The sequence below is a fragment of the Peromyscus leucopus genome, chromosome 1 (assembly GCF_004664715.2).
Source record: "Peromyscus leucopus breed LL Stock chromosome 1, UCI_PerLeu_2.1, whole genome shotgun sequence".
NCBI lineage: Eukaryota > Metazoa > Chordata > Mammalia > Rodentia > Cricetidae > Peromyscus > Peromyscus leucopus.
This window is the reverse complement of record NC_051063.1, coordinates 26,810,491-26,828,256: the sequence shown is the minus strand read 5'-3', so window position 1 is coordinate 26,828,256 and position 17,766 is coordinate 26,810,491. Positions and strand designations below refer to the sequence as shown.

Below are 17,766 nucleotides of genomic sequence, written 5' to 3'. Positions count from 1 at the left end.
TTATCCACCTTCTAATTCCTCACCTAATTAGAGGGAAATGCAGAGCTGTCCTGGTCAAGGAGGTAGGGATTAGGGTTAAGAAAACACTTGTGTTTGGAACCCCCTACCTCCCCTGGTCAGTGTGAAAGATTCTCAAAGAGTCTCCCAGCTTCGCTAATCCGTGACCCTCAGCAGGGAGAAGTGTTAACAATTTAGTTTAAAACTCACACTCTCACACACATGCATCAAAAACGGCTTTTCTCCTTTGATTTGTAGGTATTAGTTGTTTTTCCAGGCCCCATTAAGGACTCTTCATCCTGTCCAGCAAGAGGCATTAAGCTTTTCTCGAGTTAAAGTTGTTCCCAGCTCCGTGTTATTCAAAGGCAATTTACACTAATTATTCGAGTCCACAGCGTTACCCATATTAGCAGAATGAACCATCTCAGCAGGTAAAAGTACTTTTGAAATGTTAATTTATTACTAAGGTACAAAAATGTCCCCAAATTCAGGTTTTGGTTTTGTTTTTTTGTTTGTTTGTTTGTTTTGCCGTTTTAAAGAATAGGACTGAGACACTCTGTACCCTTTTAAAAAAAAAAAAACTTATATGAATGCTTTTATAATTATTTGTCTTTTAGACTCACAGTTGTCAAGCTAATGTTAATGTGCCTTCCAGTCTTGTGGTTAGCGTAAAACATGTCAATTAGCTGGGTCTTTTTTTTTTTTTTTTTTTTTTTTTTTAACCAAGGAAAGCCAAATGAATCCTCTAGCCCGGTACATGATGAAGTGGACATGTAGGGATTTTTGTTGGTGATTGTTCTCCTGCCTCAAAAACTCCACTCTAGGGTGTGGATCACAATCTCCAGCATTTTCAAAAGCCCCTTTTTTATGTCATTGCTTGCCAAAATAGGTGCTCTGGTCTAAAAGAAGCCACAGAGACCCAGCCAACAATTTCTGTAGCTCATTTGTGGTCCATCCCACAAGAGGTGTGTGTGTGTGTGTGTGTGTGTGTGTGTGTGTGTGTGTGTGTTGTGGGGCAGGGGAGTCTTCAATTTATGCCTTCTGAAGAACCCTGGGCCCAAAGCATTTCATCATAAAGTCAGACGCTCTGGTTTGACTTCTTGGCTTTGTTAGTCTCTTGCCCATTCCCAAGCAATTGAGGAGAAGGAAGGGGGAAGGTGAATGAAGTTAGACCCTTCCATGTTGAGAGAGACATATCTCTCAAAGGAAAAAAAAATCCAACAGCCAAATGCTTGCCTTTACAGGAAGCACCAACAGCGACCCCTCCTGGCGACCCACCCAAGAAGCTTACAAGGTACAAAATAGCGACTCCTCTTGGTGACCTCAACGGAAGCAGGGTGCAAACAGCAGCTAGTCAAAAATGAGTGATACTTTGATTCATTCTTTTATTCACAAGCATTCTTACACAAGTTTACAGGCACAGGCTCTGCTTTCCAGCTGCTCAAACAATAAAGGTAATAAAGATGGAAAGTAAACAATAGAGATGGGTAGAGAGTGGGGCCCACTGGGAAGTGAGGTCCCTGCTGGCCAAATAAGTACAAAAAACTATTCACAAAAGTAAAAATTTAAAAATCACAAAGCACAGGAAAAGAGAGCCCAGGGTTGAAACATAGGTGTGAAGATCCCCAAGGCACACAATAAGGTAACACATTTTAGGACCTGGGAATTATGTAGAATATCCCAGTAGTCCACCATTACAGGAAAATGAAGGGGAGGGAGGCTGAGATAACACAGAAAGGAGGCAAGGACTCTCGTCTGTCCTGGAAAACATTGTGAATACTGTGCTTTAGACGTCTCTGAACTCTTCGATCACCTATCCACACACACACCCCAAAAACGCAGGTGTGGTCGTCCCCATCACATACAGTTATTACCTTTGTCTTGATTTCAAGCCATGTCATGTTGGCCAGCACTACTTTCTGTGCTTTTGACTTCTGGTTCTAGTATTTTCCCTCACACCAGTGGAATTCTGGTGGTGTTAAATCCCTTCTCCCCCCACCACCATCACCACAGTAGATGCGGCTTTGGAAGTGCAAGGACTGCCCCAAATGTCTTTACCATCAATCTCTTCAAGGCCTATGTTTCTCCATTTCTTCTTGCAGGCAGAGGCCCGACCACCATCCAAGGGTCTTGACCTAGTCAAAGCAAAACGAATTCCCAGCCAGCGGCAGGGCAGATGGGCCTGCCTCATCCCATATGGCCTCTGCCTACAAGGCAACCTGCATCTGTACCCCGGAATCTCTCTCCCCTTCTCTCCTGAAGTGCATGCATTTGTGGACCATTGCCAATACCCCCTGAGAGTACCCATAATAGATTATAGAACCTAGCAAACAGCCTAGTGTTAAAATGTTACTTACTGAAAAGTAGTAGGAGAAAGATAGCTAAAGTGATCATAAAAAACTAACTATGCTTCACATGGAAACCTAATCCTTCTATGATCAGTGCTCAATTCACACTAGGGGTTGAAAATGTCTTTTTGAATCAGACTGTCTAGTTCTACACAGAATATGGTAAAGATCTGATTAGTGTAGAAACAGTACTATCTGAACTAGCCCTCTTAGTTTTTAGGAATGCTTTTCCTGTTGTACAGAGTGCAAATGAATCGGGTATAGATGAGAAGAGAGGGTATAAGGGATGCTGAAAATACTTAGAGAACAAATTGCTTCCCATAGCCTCATGACACCCTTTGCCTGCAAATAATGGATATTCAATCACAAACCAATTGATTTAATCCTGTTTCTTAAAGACCTTTCCAGTCCCAGACCAGCTTTAATTACAGAACATTCATGGGTATCAGAATAGTACATGCCCATAAAAAATCATTTCCATGGTTCAAAGTGTTCCCTAGTGAATCTGGCTGCCCCCCTCACCACTCCCATCATTTAGTTTAAATTAATGAGGCTAGACTCACTAATGAAAGCAAAAAACTCTCTCTATCCTGATGAGACAATATAGTCATTGGGAGCAACTAAATAACTGGAATTCTGAGGAGGCTGAGGGTGGTGGTGCTGGGCTCAGGGATGAACTGGGACTGATGGGGAGGCTGAGGGTAGTGGTGCTGGGCTCAGGAGTAATGGTCAGAAGAGAGTGAAGTTAAGTTAGAATTGAGATTCCTTTTCTTCTTATTTTAAAAAGCATGAAGAACCAGTACTTTTATTCTTCCTATCAAAAGAAACATTAACAAATACATGATGAAATTAAAGGTCTGAAAATCCCTAAGGAGTCTTTCATGATCTTTGGACTGATGCAAAATAAAAATGTCCAATATGTAATAGTTGAAGCACATGTACAAACAGTATAAAGGTTTGATGATAAAGTTGTATAAAGTCAGCATTTTATATAAACAATGTAAATACGTGCACCTTTAATGGTGGCTTCCACTGGTAGTTGGGTGGATTTCCTAGGTAACTGCACTAAATAGTTCTAGGTGCTGCTTTAAATGCCTTCAAATATTAACCATTGAGAAAGACAGCACAGTTCAAAGACAATGGAAAAGCACTAGGCTTAGAGGCTTGGAGGCCCAGCCCTCTACTGAGCCACTAAGAAAGTGATAATCAAATTTGTTGAACCCCATCATCCCCTGTGAGTCTCACAGAAAAATAAAGTTTTTATTAGTCTTGCCTTCTGTTGGCTGTAAAACTATTCAACACCATAGAAGCATTTTGTATAACTATCAGAGGAGAGCTGTGTGCAAAAGTAAGTCATTCCCAAAGTAACCCTGCAAAATACTTTTTAAATGTTATGCTTAATTGTTCATGTGATGTGTGCATATGTGTGCAAACAGGTGTGCAGATGCATTTACTTATGCATGCATGCATGGAAGCCAGAGATTGGCTTAGGGTATCTTACTTTAAGCTTTCCACCTTATTTTCTGAGACAGAGTCTTTCACTGAATCTGAAGTTCATTATTTTTTTTTTTTTTTTGCTAGACTGGCTGGCCAGTGAGTCCCCAAGACTGTTTCCCAAACCCCTGACTGACACTGCACCACTCCTGGCTTTTTATATAGGTTCTAGGAATCCAAATTCAGGTTCTCATGCTTGTACAGTGAACACTTCATACTGAGTCATCTCTCCAGCCCTCGGGTTTTTTTTTAATATCTGAGTTGAACACAGTTTGGTTTAAACATCATATGCTCAGACACACAGGCTTATACCACATACGTTTTATAAGGCCCAGAAGTTGTGTCTTTTACCTAGCTGAATGAAATGTAGTTTTGCAGATCCTGTTGTATTTGTGTGTTCTGTGCAAAGCTGTAGTCAGCCTCTAATCTAATTAACACAAGTCCAGAAGAATCAGAGCATGGAAGAAGAAACTCAAGAAAATGAGACATTAGCTTGTATGCCTATCTCACTGTAAGTATCCATTTATCTGCATGCCAGCAATGATTCCAAATATGCAAACAGATGTTTCTCTCATTAAATTGTATATGCAAATACTACTGGTAGCAGTGGCAATGTTGTCTCGGGGTTGAGAGATCGTTGAGGGTAATTAAAGGTTAATCCAGTTTTCAGTTCATAGACTATACAACAGGAATAGTTGCAAGAAAATTTTGTCATTTAACCTTCAATTCATTACCAACAGTGCATGGATTTTCTGCTAAAATAACATAAACATATATGTGCTAATCATTATCCCATGCATGTTTGATCAGCAGCAACTAGAAGCGCAGACCTATTTATTGCACTAAGTTGAGTGTTACTATAGAGAACATCAATAGGAAGGGCCGTGTCTCCTCAAAAAGTGTTTAGCATGCATCTAGAGCTGTTGTCTCTGATTCCTAATAGAAAAAAATGTCTGGAATGATAGCAGTAACATTCTGTATCATGGTCTTATACACTGAACATGAAATAATGGGGCTTCCAATGCATTGATAAAAATTACTGTTTTTGTTACTATGGGGGTGAATTGGAAATGTAAATGATTTGGTACCCTTTTGAATGGAAAAGTTTAACTCACTGGCTGGGTTACTTCCATTTTCCATTTCGAGGGGAGAAAAAAAGATCCAGCAATTAAGGTCAGAAAGTTTCACATTGGCAGTTCTGCAAGACTTGCAAGGTCAGTAGAAACTGTATGTGCAGGCAGGGCTGGTGCAAAGGAGGCTTCCTGCATCTCTGGAATTACAAAGGAGGATTTATTCCCTGATCAACAGTTACAAAGAGCTTACCTTTGGTTTAGTGGGAACTGGGGTGCTCAAAGGGTAATCTCTTCTCTCCTCTTTACTTATTTAGTCCTTGATTCTACAACAAATGCACAGCTATTCACTCAGCATAAAGCCCCACATGCAAAGCCAGCACACAGAGTACCTGAGGTCTCCAGGCTCCAGTAGATGAAAAGCATGCCTTCTGCCCCCAGTGAGCAGTGAGCCCTACCAGATGCCCATCAAAATGAAATCGAACGCTTCAGGGGCAGACCGATCCCTAACTTGTAATCCTCATTATATGTTGAGGGCTTTTAGCTAAACCCAAATTTAATTTGAGTGCTATGCCACCAGTAAACCAAAGCTGCTTTCGAGGTCACAATTCTACATTAAACCAAACTCAAGTCTTGGAAATTAGACTAAGGGTCTGCCCCCAACCATTCCTACTTTCTCATAGGAAAAGTGCCAACTGCCAAGGCAGAAAAAAAATGCCTTGAGAAACAGTATATTTCCCAAGAAAATGGTCTATGGCTGCCTTGCCCAAAGCACTCCTTTCATAGAATATTAATAGTACTTATTGACAAACCAGACTTAGAATGCAGCTATTGTGGTTTCAAAGGGGAGATAAAAATGTCTCACTATCCAGTCATGAGGCTTTGTTTCCTTGTTTACTTGCCCCTCACTTAGACATCAAACAATTTCACTTCTTTTTGCAACTATATATTTACTGATGAGTTTTTCCTTCTTATGTGCTTTTTTTCTGTCTGTGGTGACTTGTTATTTCCTTTCCAGCCAGAAGCTGGGGCTTTGCAACTTAAGAGAAGGAAGCTCATCCATCGCCATCTCTAGAAACAGAAGGGACCTTGCTGCAGCTTCTTCCAAAACCTAAGTGTCTCTTAGCAGGAAGAGAAGGAACATGCCATTTTCTAGGTCTGAGAGGGCCATGAGTAGACACAGCACTGCCTGCATTAGTAGTACATAACACACCTGTGTTCTCTTGGGCATATATTAAAAGATCTGATCGCCTGCCCTCTCCAGGCTAATTTTGGATAACATTTGAAGATCTCCAGCCATACTCTCAGGAGACTCTTTGGAAATAACATGGCCCTGTGCTTCTCTATTTGTTAAGTAATTGAGATGTAATGGTGATTATTACATACTAACAGGAAACCAAATTCCCCTAGCACAGAGCAGCCCCCATAAGTGCTGTGCTGCTCAGAACAGAAAAGGGATAGTATCAAGACTAGATCTGGGGAGCTAGACCTTGGTTAGCAATCTTTAGACAGGAACAATTTGTTTTTGCTAAAAACCAACAGAAACATGTGGTAGTATTCTAATTGTACTGAAATGTGATTTTGATTGTATGTTAATCTCCCTCCTGCCACAAAAGGAGGTAGGAGGCCCTTAATTCTAAATGATTCTGACCCCTGTCCTCAATGCTGCAAAATACAAAGACTGTTTGTGGTTGATTTAGTTCATGTCTTGATATGAACCTCTTTCTGGCCCTTTCCCACCACCCAAGACAAGTTAACCTGGGTGGTTGTCTTAGGGTTTTTATTGCTGTGAAGAGACACCAGGACCACAGCAACTTTTATAAAGGGAACATTTAATTGGGATGCTCATTTACAGTTTCAGAGGTTCAGTCTGTTATCACGATGGGGAGCATGGCTATGTGCAGGCTGATGTGGTGCAAAAGTAGTAGCTGAAAGTCCTACGTATCTTGCAGGCAGCAGGAAGTCAACTGAGACACTGAGTGGTATCCTGAGTACAGCAAACCTCAAAGTCTTCCCCCACAATGACACACTTCCTCCAACAAGGCCATATCCACTCCAACAAAGCCACACCTCCTAATAGTGCCACTACCTATGAGATTATAGAGGCCAACTACATTCAAACTACCACACCTGGCTTTGGCCTAGTGAGAAATGAAGAATCTAAGACATCTGGAGCCCATCCAAGCAAGATTACGAAGATAAGCAATAAAGATAGAACAGCCCAAAGGAGAGGGGGGTCTTGCTTAGATATCACAAATTGCCCCAAGAGAGTGTTCCTATGAGCCATTATGACTTTACCATTTCACTGGGTTTCACTATCTTCTGCAAGATAAGAAATCATCCTCCTGACCTGACAGCATAGCAGAGAGGACTTAAGATGATAACATGCCTGCAGTAATGAACAGCCAGTCCCACACAGGCTGAAATGATGGCAATGGTTGGCATAGATGACATCAGCCTAGACCGTGGAACAGCTTCACTTCACACACTTCACATCTCTCCAGAAGTTTCTAACATGGCTACTGCATTATCTCTGAAGAATGGGCAAGTTTCTCTCCCCCTTAGAGCTGAGTACCTCATCATACTGCAGGTGCAGCCCCCAAAGATCTTTTTAAGTCATTCTGCCACAGTGCTATGCTGGCCTTAGAGTTACTGAACTGCAGAAAGTGACTATCCACTAGAGTTAAGTCAGGTCTTTAAATGGCATCATAGAAGCTCACCTTTCAGCCATATCAAGCTGGACTCTATGCAAACACCAGCAGAAGCTCAGTCAGCATTGTGCACAAAAGGGGTTCTCTGAGGTCCCAATGCTTCCACTTGCTGGCCTGATGGGGCACAACACCTCTCCAAGCCATGATGTCCTCATCTGCATAATGGCTGGTCCTCATGGCAAAAGACTGCTGCAAGGATAAACCAAACAAGTCAGGGGAAATGCTCTGTCGACTGTCCTAATACACCGGAAATGACCAAGGCAGCTGGGCTCTATGCATACAGGGTTTCATCCTCTCTAGTCCAGCATCAGTAATTGGACCACTGTGTCCATGTCAACACCACTATTCTTAACCCTAATGGCTTGTTAATTTAACTCATTAGAGACTCTTAGCACTTGAAAGGGTGTTTAAAAACACAAATCAACAATTAGTCTTTGGGGACCAAAGAATAAATGCAAACATAATGTATCACTTTTCCTGGCTCAACAAACACCATTTTGATGTGCTAATGGCCCCTAGTGAAGGCAGTAATTTCCAGTTAAAGCAAGCAGACAGTCTAAATGCTGTCTCCATGAGGCCACAATCTGTCCAATCCTGAGAGTCAGCCAGGAATAAACATCAATCCAACAGCCTTCCCATACAAATAACACAAAAGTGAGGTCACTTATGCACCAGAAAATGTGCTGTCAAGAAACTGGCCTCACATGAAATGGAATCATTGACAGCATTGGTCAGGAACCTGGGAACAAAGATTTGACATTCCTCTATCCAGTGACCTAAGAAACTGATGTCAGCACTAACAAGATGTAGGCCCTCAGTGAAACAGAGGCAGTATCACTCACTGTCTACTCTGGAGGGTGGTGAGAAATCTAGTTCAGTATGGGAGGCTTGTTAGTAACCATTTAGAATGGGAAAACTTGGGTTTTGATGGGTTCATCTTTGGGATAAGTGACTACAGAAAATGATCTTTGATGCATGTCAGGAGAGATGAGTGATTGATGGGAGAAATATCTTTCTGTATGTTGTGAAAATATGTTGCTCTGATTGGTTGATAAATAAAGCTGTTTGGCCTATGGCAAGGCAGCTTAGAGGCAGGCAGAAAATCCAAACAGAGAGGAAGGAAGAAGACAGAGCAGAGGAGATGCTGCTAGCGGCCGCCAGAAGAAGCAAGATGTACCAGTAAGCCATGAGCCACATGGCAAAGTATAGATTAATAGAAATGGGTTAATTTAAGATATAAGAACTAGATAGCAAGAAGCCTGCCATGGCCATAGTTTAATAATAATATATGCCTGTGTGTGTTTATTTGGGTACAAGCAGCTCTGGAGACCTTCAGGTGAGAGAGATTTGTCCTGACCACAGGCCAGGCAGGACACAGGAAAACTTTCAGCTACAAGTGATCTCAAAGAATTGAAAGCTGAAGAAATATGTGTAGAAAGTCTATATAAACAATTGGTTTAAATTGTGATGAAATATATGTAATATACAATTTACCATCTTAACTATTTTCAAGTTTTTGCTTTTAAGTTGCCTTTAGTCCATTAACAATGTGTAATCACCAGCTTTACTTTGTTCTAGAAATTTTTATCACCTCCAAAAAGAAATTCTTGACCCCTTAAATAGTTACTTTCCATTCCTCTCTATGTATCCCCTAGAAACTGACAATCTGCTTTCTACCTCTATGGGTTTGCATAAAACAAACATTTCCTAAAAATGCATCATATAACCAATGCATGGCCTTTGGTTTCTGCGTTCTATCACCTGGCATAACATCCCAAGGTCCATCACATTCTAGCACATACAGAGTATTCATAGGTACTTCCAAACTACACAGCTAATAAAACATTGCTAGGTACTGAGTACTACATCATGTGTGTGAATCATGTACGTGCATCGTGTGTGTGTGTGTGTGTGTGTGTGTGTGTGTGTGTGTGTGTGTTTTCTCATATCATCTTTATCAGAAAAGAACTATTATTTCCATTTTATGGATGAGGAGCTAAAATTCAGAAAGGTTTAATGACTTGTCTCAACCCTGATTTTTCAGATTCCAGATTTCTTACTCTGAATTGTATTTGATATTTGCACAGTCCAAGAGGGCCCTGCAGAGTATTTGGCTAGAAGCCAAGTACAGAGATTCCCAACATGTTCTGAAAAGAGACCACTTTATAAACTTGCAAGCCCTATCCTGGCTGGTAACCACAGCAAGCTGGGAAGCCAACAAGTGAAGATACCAGAGGCGTGGTCTTTGTGATGGCCATTAGACTGGCCTCTTGCTGAACAAGGTATAGTAGAGCATCCACTCTTGCTCAAGTGCTGTGATCCTAGCCAGGCATGGCAGCATACACCTGTCATCCCAATACTCAGGAGACAGAGACTTGAGAATCTCAAGTTTGAGACCAGCCTAAACTACACAGGAAGACCCTCAAATGCTGTAGGGACCTTGTGAAGTCTACATTTGGCTCAGTTGATAACATTTTGGTTCTGAAAAACAACAACAAAAAAAAAAACCTGTTTCTGCCTCTGCTAAATGTCCTGTCCACTTTCTCTTGCAACATACACAAATACAAACACTTAGAAGTGGAAGAGTAGAGAAGAAAGCCTAAGTATATGCCTTGAAGAAACATAGAAAGGCCTAATAGTCATGGGGATGGTCAGTGGTATGTATAGGGACAGATCAGAATTTACCAGGACACTTGTGTACAAAGAGTTGTTGCTTTGATCAGTGAGAAGCTAACATTTAAAAGCTAGCATTAAGTGGAGATCTGTAAACATCTTCGTTTTCTTATGATAGTAGACTTGTAGGTTCCATGCCAATCATCTCAGGCCACTGTCTTTTTTCCTCCACCCAATTGGAATGAATTTAAAAGATACTCACAGAGCCGGGCGGTGGTGGTGCACGCCTTTAATCCCAGCACTCGGGAGGCAGAGCCAGGCGGATCGCTGTGAGTTCGAGGCCAGCCTGGGCTACCAAGTGAGCTCCAGGAAAGGCGCAAAACTACGCAGAGAAACCCTGTCTCAAAAAAAAAAAAAAACCAAAAAAAAAAAAAAAAAAAAAGATACTCACAGAAATACAGTTTTCAGTGTCAATAAGTATGGAATTAAAGGAAAGTGGGTGTGGTTTAAATCCTGACTCTATCACCACATGCGTGTAGAGAGACCTTGGGGAATCATTGGCTTTCTTGTAGGCTTCTCCCTCCAAAATGGACCCAAGGAAGGGAGTTGTGACTCTCTGTAGTGTGGGTCTTCCAAGACTGTGGCAGCCAGACTTCTAGGAAGAACTGTTTGCTCACACGTCTTACTGTATCCATTTCTTCTCTCTGGGAACATGACATCAAGGGAGAGAAGGAACATAAGTCACTTCCCCTATGCTCTTCAAACATAAGTTTCTCAATTTTCAGGATAACAAAATTGTGCATCTGTGAAACAGGGCTCATGATCCCCCTGCTTTCACCCCAACAGTGCTATTGGAAAGACTTGGTACCACCACTGAACCAGCATGGAAGCACATCTTGATCTTATTGTATACAGTCTGGTCCAAGCATAATGGTTGGAAGAATTGACTTTTTTTTTTTAATTACATGTGGTAAGGGCCAGTTTCTGACTTCATAGGCACTATAGCTGGAAGATGAGAGAGACAATGTTCAGTTCCCAACACTTCACTGGGTGAGTTGCTTCCGTGTGTCAGGGGGACTTTGGTGAGCAAGCACATTCAGCCTGCCTGATTACAACTCATATCCAGCATTCAAGCCTAAGACCATAACTGATGGAAGTACTTTGACTTGTGGGAACTAAGGTACTAATTACATGGGCATCAGGTGTAAACCAAATACTTAACTTGAAAGCATAGCCTGTGATCTTCCATTTCAAGTATTGATCTTTGAATTGCAAAGTTGAAATTTCCAACTTTTTAATGTGGATTTGTGTGTGCTATGTGTGCCTGTAAACATGTGTGTGTGTGTGTGTGTGTGTGTGTGTGTGTGTGTGTGTGTGTGTGTGTGCATTCATGTGGTCTCTCATTCAAACCCAGAGCTTGCCAATTCAGTTAGTCTAACTAGCCAGCTTGATCCAGGGATCCGCCTCCTAAGCACTGGAAGCTTTATATCACGCTGGGGCTCCAAACTGTGGTCCTCATGTTCATGTGGAAAGTGCTTCACCCACTCTGCCATTTCCCAAGCCTGCAATGTTCAACTTTTATTCTTATTTCCAGAAAATCTGCAGTCAAGAGAACCAGAGGAAAGCATTGGGGATTTGGACTGAAATTGTCTGTGTTTGAATCCTATCTGCTCATCAGTGTGACTTAACTAAATCATGTGACTGCTCTGATCTTTCATTTTTTCATCTATAAAATGAGGACAATTAATATCTCCTGGGGTTGTTGGGGGGCTTAAATCGGAGATGTCTAAGTTCTGCCTAAGAAGCCTGACCCACTCTGAGGCATTCCTGAACTGCACTGAGGGCCAGCAGCCGGGTCAGAGATGGGGGCAGGGGCAGAATTCAGCAAAGGTTTTTCAATTATCAAAAAAATACTTTTCATGATTGTTCTCCAGAAGTGATGTGAGCATGTGTGAGTGTAAAGGTGTGTATGTATGCATGTGTGTGTTCTGAAGTGAATGAAATTTACCAACTTAAATCTTTGCTAAAACTGGAACTTCTGTACTTCTAATTGCAGAATTTTGCAAAAACAAAACAGATCTCTCATCTGCTTCTAGGCAAGTCCAAGGGGATTAATTTGCCACTCCTCAAAACAACTCTTTGGAGGGATCCCCTCTTGATTCTCTATTCTCACATTAATTAGAAGAAATGCCACACACACTTGGAATAGGAGAAATTAAGAAAAATAGACATGCCACCCTCTGGGGATAGTGCACAACTCAGCTGCCACCTGGTGTGGGAGGGGGAGCACTAGCCAAAATGACCATCATCATGGTCACCAGCTCACCTCCCAACCTCCACAGGGACACTAGGGCCTCATTGTTTGCAGGAGAAGTCCCATAGCTGGTATTTAGAAGAAGAACTTCTGTTTAAGTCTAACCTTCAGGCACAAAGGCTTTTGGGAGTAAAATGGAAACTCACTGATTTCTTTTCTTTTTTCTTTTTTTTTTTTTTTTTTTCAGCAATGATGGAGGAGGGCGAGGACTTTAGAAACAAATCACTATTCAGCTGCCAGAATCTGAGACTATTGTTGAGATCAAACATTGGATAGGCTATTTGTACTTTTGATAATCTTTGGATTTTTTTTTTCCAGATCAAAATCTTTCTCCATAGGTTTGTGTTGATCAGATTTGAGGTCTGCTGGAGATGTTGGCATTCTCTTGTAACTCTTTTGTTGTTGTTCAGGCAAAGTTTATATTGATCCAGGACATTTCTGTGTGAGTCAAATGCGAATGATTTTCCTTTAAAACATTTAAAGGAGTTGCTAAATTTCAACTCCAAGTAACAAAGGCTAGAGCTGGGGTGGCAGCTCAGTGGTAAAGCATTTGCTTGGAGAAAAAAAATAATTAATTAAAATTCAAATAATGCCAAATAGCCAGCTGAGAGAATGAGTTTTTCTGGCTGATTAGAGCTAATCTCCACAAATTGGGCATAGGCATCATTTGCAAGGTGGGTAAGATTCTCCTTTACTGCCCACCTGACAGCCAGCAAGGATGGCTGACACCAAGTAGCTCAGTGTTTTCAAGCTTTTCAGGAGCCTGTACCAAGAGGCTCCAGGCCTGATCATTTATGGTAATTACAATACAGACTTCCTCACACTGCCTTGGTAGAGGCAGCAAGTACTCCATCGTTCTCTTCAGTCATGAGAATAAAGAGAAAAAAAAAATCTGGAACATAAACAGCATTCCTCCTTTGCATTCAAAGGCCAGGCTCAGGGTGAGTTTGAGAAGAATAAATCCAAGTTGGTAATCAAGCTAATAAGCAAGAAGTGCAGGCAACAGAAGTCCTTCAGTCAGCCAGGAGCCAGGGGGTGACCATGTTTTTGTTCTGCAGTTGGTAAATATCAGGCCTTTATTTACATACAGTTGTTTTTCCATCTTGAAAGATATTCAAGGATAGTGCTTGCAGTCACTTTACATGGAAGGACGTACATCTATGTAAAAGTTAAAATAGGTTTAGCCCTAATTAAATCTATGCTGCCCAGAGAGAGAGTGGGGGACAGGAACACTTGTGAAGCAGATGAAGCCTGTAAACACAAATGCCTTCTCTCTGAATTCCGATTACCCCAAGCTGGCATTCATCCCTAACCATGGGCTCAGAGAAATCCCAGAGCTAGGAGGCCGTGGGTTTAAGGACTTTAGATTCCCCATTTCAAAAAGGCATTTCTCCTCTTGGTATAGGCAAGCACCCTCAGCTTCAACCTGGCAGCCCCATTCAAACAGCTAGACTTTTCCAACATTCCAATTTTAAGCTTGTAGCAGAGAAAATCTCTGGTAATGAGTTCCCTGCCAGTGACAGAGTTCTGCATCTAATTTGTCCTCCTTCCTGGCCCTGCCCAGTGAAATGGTTTACAAGTCTTGAGAGTCTGGGGGGAAGGGGGATCTAAAGGAATTCTCTGGAGAAGGAATGAAGTGCTATCATTGAAATCTTTATTTATGTGAAGAGAAAGAGCTAAAACATTACCTCAGAAGGCAAGATTACAACATCAGTGGGATGTAAAGTAAATCTATCCTTAGTGGTGACACGCCAGAAACCCATAATCCTTTCTCAAAGCCCTTTTGTTATTTTAATGTCCAACAAATTATCTTTTTTTTTTTTTTTAAGAAGAAAACTGCCTAGATTTGAGAGGTTCCTTTGGCTCCAGTAAAAGTAATTTTATCTTAAAAAAAAAAAAAAAAAGTTTTAATTTTCCGTAACTGAACCTTTACTGGGCTGGTAAGTAAAAGACTAAGGTAATTTCTAGGTTCAGTAGAACTGAGCACAAAGTGACCACCAGGATTGGCCCAAGTTACTATGGTAATGGTAGTCCTAAAAAGTACTTGAGCAGGGCATTCAGGGCAGCTAATCTGAAACTCTGGTCATTCTGGTTGTTGTTAAGTGGCTGTGTATGGATGAGTAAGTGGCAGTACATGCTGCACTCTCTGCCTTTCTATGTCAGTCATATCTGGACTAGTTACCCTACTAATGACTTCAGTATCTGCTAAGAAATCCAGAAACTGTCCAAGAGGATTTGGATATCTCTACCTATATGAAGTTTAACCACGTTTTTTTTTTTTCCTTTTTGTATGTGTATGCATATTTACATGGTGGGGCACATATGCAGGGATGCATGTGTGTGTGTGTGGAGGCTAGAGGATGAGAGCAGGTGTCTTCCTGAGTCAGGGTTTCTCACTTGAGTTGACTTGTCTAGCTAGTCAGCTTATTCCAAACATTCCCCATCTGGCTCCTGAGCACCGGGATTATAAATGGACCACTAAGTGGGTCCTGGGAAACAAACTCTAGTCTCTGGGGTCAGCTGGACCCCAGAATTCACTTGGACAGAGAGCACTTCTCCCACCCAGCCACCTCCCCGGCTCCCAAGCCTGCTTTCCTGTAGAAGCTCCTTTTGTGGGATATTGTCTTGGGGTCTGTGAGAACAGCCTCCACTTAGGAAGGCTTCTAGGTGCCAAAACTAGCTTGTAGAAGATACATAAAGATGACTGAGTTTGGGTCCTGGGAATAAAAGTATATGCAGAAAAACACTCACAATGTGATAGATAATAAGAGTGGAAGTACCATTAAGCATTCTAGTTTCAATGATAATAGCTGCAGTTTGACTTTTCCTTGAAAACTCAGAGTTGGAAGTCAATTGGCAAATATTTACTGAGTGTCAACTAAATGATCATTAAGAAAAATACTATTGTACTAATGAGCAAATGTTTGAGTTGAGTTAAAGAAAAGCTATAGTAAACGATATTGAATGATGATAGATACATGACAGAGACATAGATAGATAGATAGATAGATAGATAGATAGATAGATAGATAGATAGATAGATGATAGACAGACAGACAGAGAATAGATGGATGATAGATGATAAATAGATAAATGATAGTGAGTCAAAAGACCAGAAGTTCTATTCTAGAGCTAGACTGAAATGGGTTTTAGAATAGGGGCCAAGGCAGGCCTTCTTGAGATTAAGGGTAGTTGAGCAGAAGCTAGAAGCTAGTAAGGAGTTACAGGAAGCAAAAAGAACAATAAGCACCAAGCCTTTAATTCAGGAGATCATTGTGAAAATTAGTTCTTCATTACCATATTCTTAAAACCATCAAAACTCAGTGTTTGTAGAGTTTTCAAGTTCTGGTGTAAGTTTTATGCTGCTTCACCACATTACTCCTGATGTCCCTTGTACACATTGCTGACTCACAGTTGTCTCACCTCTTTTCTCTGAGTCAATGTGTCTTCTTCATCAGCACAATTTTTCTCTGCTCCAGAAACAATCACTTCCTCTCATCTGTTTTTTGTAAAGACACCAGATTGAGGAAAACAGATAATAGGACCTGTTGGATTTGGAAACAAGTAAAACTGATGCTCTAGAGGAGGGTGTGCACTGTGACAGAGCACAGGGCTATAAAACACTTTGTCTTTTACACATGAATGCTGGAGGTCATGTGGTATCATAGCTGGATTTCTCTATGTCCACTGTGGGTGAGTGGATGTCCCATTCAGGCAGGAGGCAACTTGGAGAGTTTTGTTGTGTTGATTCAAATGGCCCCCCACTCTGCCCTCATGGTTCTCACTATTCACAGATGTCAGAGAAGTGAGTGCAATAATGACAACAAGCTAGCATGTTTAGCTGAACATTTTCACCACAGCATTTTCAAATCCATTGACTCACTTGGCTTATACCAGTGACCCCCTATAACTTCACAGAGAATACACCATTAGCCATCATTTAAAGAGAAGTTGGCAGATCAAAAGAAGCCAAGCATGCAGTCTCCTACAGTCTCCAGGAAAAGTGAACCCCAGTATGTCTAGGGGTCCTGATTCTTAGCTCAGCACCTAAACCCCTCACACATGGTCAAAAGCTCTGTTCATTGTGGACAATACCAGCTAGGATAGCAGAGGCTTGCAAGTGTCACAGAAATATGCTGGCAAAGAACAAGACCCTGTGGTAAGCCACAGTTAAGATATAAGTTCAAAGAACCTGCCATATAATTGGGATGTGTGAGAATGTGCCTAGAAATGGAGGCAGGCTGTGATGCTCAGGAGCTTGGGACTCTGAGTGCTGACCTTGACATGCAGGGGCCACCATCTGTAGTTTTGTTTGTTTGTTTGTTTTGTTTGTTTATTTCTTCTTTTACTCTTTGAGGGCCCACCATCCAGCTCTTAAATAAATACATGGAGACTTATTCTTACTTATGAATGTCCGGCCTTAGCTTGACTTGTTTCTAGCTAGCCAGCTTTTCTAAATTAAATCATCCCCTTTCTCTTCTTCTGCATGTTGCCTCTGGACTTTTTACCTGTATTTATTCCTTCTTCCCTTATTACTCCGTGGCTGGTTGTGTAGCTGGGTGGCTGGCTGTAGCTAGAATTTTCTCCAGTCCCACCTGGGCCCACAGCTGCTCAGACCCAAATAAACACACAGAGGCTTATATTAATTAAAACTGGCCTAGTGGCTCAGGCTTCTTGCTAGCTAGATCTTACACTTAAATTAACCCATAATTCTTATTTATGTTTAGCCACGTGGCTTGGTACCTTTTCCCAGTTCTGCCTTCACATCTTACTTCCGTTGTGTCTGGCAGCATCTCCTGACTCAGCCTTCCACTTCCCAGCATTCTCCTCTCTGCTTATCCCACCTATACTTCCTGCCTGGCTACTGGCCAATCAGCATTTTATTTATCAATCAATCAGAACAACACATTCACAGCAAACAGAAAGACATACCCAGCAGCTGGCCCCTGGCACGCTCCTCTCCTTTTCTCCTCCTCTTCACTCTTCTCTTCCTGTTTACTCTCTCTGCCTGCCAGCCCCACCTATTTCTCTCTCCTGCCTAGCTATTGCCCATTCAGCTCTTTATTTGACCAATCAGATGTTTTAGGCAGGCACAGTAACACAGCTTTACAGAATTAATCAAATGCAACACAAAAGAATGCAACACATCTTTGCATCATTAAACAAATATTCCACAACATAAAATAAATGTAACACATCTTAAACTAATATTCCACAAC

The 17,766-nt window shown here is 41.5% G+C and overlaps 1 long non-coding RNA gene across 1 annotated transcript in view; it reads right to left on the bottom strand.

Annotated features, from left to right (window-relative positions):
- Positions 1–16,907, bottom strand: part of LOC114701068 — an 88,559-nt gene extending 71,652 nt beyond the window's left edge. The window contains exons 1-2 of the long non-coding RNA XR_005091543.1: positions 15,971–16,907; positions 7,630–7,809 (exon numbers count right to left, since the gene is read on the bottom strand). This is a non-coding gene — a long non-coding RNA (uncharacterized LOC114701068). The remainder of the gene's footprint in view (positions 1–7,629; positions 7,810–15,970) is intronic.
- Between the last annotated feature and the right edge of the window lie 859 nt (positions 16,908–17,766).